Below are 1705 nucleotides of genomic sequence, written 5' to 3' on the forward strand. Positions count from 1 at the left end.
GAGAGAGAGAGAGAGAGAGAGAGAGAGAGAGAGAGAGAGAGAGAGAGCTCATTTCTGTTAAGTGAAAATTTTCACATTTGGTATATTGATGTACATTTTCACACTGAATCCAAGTTTGTGGTTCATTTCTTCCAGAAAATTTTAGAAAAATGTTACAGAGGTTTAAAATTTGATCATTGTTACTCAATCAGAAGACAGAATTTTTACATAATAGCTGTGATAAAATGAAAGTAAACAGGAGCCGAGTTTTTAAACAAAATGAAAGCAATGCAAAAGAATTAATACATATACAGAGAGAGAGGGGGGGAGAGGGAGAGGAAAAGAGAGAGAGAGGGAAAGAAAGAGAGAGAGAGGGAAAGAGAGAGAGAAAGTGGAAAATATATAGAGAGATAGATTAATAGTAATAGATAGTTTGAGATTTGTAGATTTAAAGGTTGAGTTATTTTTCATTGCAAATTTGTTTTGTATTATTATTTATATTTGGTATCAGTATTTATGGTGAACATTATCTTTGAGATGCAGATTTTGAAAATCAAATTTGTTTTTTTTTGAGGAAGCACTATTTTAGAGCCTTTCAGGGTTAAACATGAATACATAACTACACACACTCACATTTATATAGTAGATATACATGTGTGTGTGTGCACATTATGTGTAAAACTGCACACATATACTTATATACACATATACTACAGGTTTCCATACAGTTTCTGTGAGCCAAATTTCAGTCACAAGGAATTGGTTGACCTGAGACTATAGCAGAAGACTCTTGCTCAAGGTGCAAAAGAGTTGGACTGAATTAAAGCTATCAGGTTGCTAAGTGAACTTCTTGACTGTATAAACATGTTTGCACCAACAGTAAAGATGATATGTTATTTAGGCCTGTTATTGTTTTTACATGTTAAGACAATGCAAGAAAACAACAAAATTTTAAAACATTTCATGGGCTAAAATTCTATTGTCCTATCTACATGTTATGAAAAATAAAAAATGAATATTATTGGAGATGTAAAATTTGTACCTACTTTTGATAAGTTAACAAGTTTCAACTAAATTTCAATATGAAATCTTACTGATTATAAGACAGATGATAATTCTCACTGCAGTTTTTTCATTAGCTATCGATAGTTTTATTTTAAATATTATTGCTTTTATTTTGTCTTGTTGTTTCCTGTTTTAATGATATGATTTTCAATTGGAGTTGTGAAAGTAACAGATGGAAATTTTGTAATCAGAGAAATGACTAATAAGTTAAAACCATCATCATGAAAGTCATCAGCATTATCATTGCTTTTATCACCTTTATTTTCATTGTTATAATAATCATGTTTCATTATTATTATCATCATCATACACATACATACATGTATAACAATTTATAGTTAACAAATGAATGAGAAGAGGAAAAATAGTATTAATTGAAATGGCCTTTTATTTTCTTTGTTACAATATAAGATACAACTTCGAGCTGGTGCTATGCATAAGTTATTTGCCCTTCTGCAGATAAATTCATCTTTTGTTAACTTCTTGTAGATTGGTGGAAAAAGGAGAGAGACAAAGAGTAAGAGCTGTGTAGTCCCTCTCATAAGGTGTTTCCTCCATCGGTGCTGAAAGAAAGCAGAACCAAATTTTGGTTCTGTATTTATATTTTCTCTAACTAAATTAAGTCAGGCTGAACAAAGAGTGAGGAAGACAGGGGAAGGAG

At 31.0% G+C, this 1705-nt stretch overlaps 1 protein-coding gene across 1 annotated transcript in view; it reads right to left on the reverse strand.

Moving 5' to 3' along the window:
• The window catches only part of LOC106868009 (lysozyme), a 51712-nt gene extending 50596 nt beyond the window's left edge, over window positions 1-1116 (reverse strand). Inside the window, exon 1 of the mRNA XM_014913107.1 lies at window positions 1026-1116. The gene's annotated coding sequence lies outside the window, so the exon portion shown is untranslated. The remainder of the gene's footprint in view (window positions 1-1025) is intronic.
• Window positions 1117-1705: the final 589 nt, after the last annotated feature.

The sequence above is a fragment of the Octopus bimaculoides genome, chromosome 2 (genome assembly GCF_001194135.2).
Source record: "Octopus bimaculoides isolate UCB-OBI-ISO-001 chromosome 2, ASM119413v2, whole genome shotgun sequence".
In the NCBI taxonomy this organism is placed as follows: Eukaryota; Metazoa; Mollusca; class Cephalopoda; order Octopoda; family Octopodidae; genus Octopus; species Octopus bimaculoides.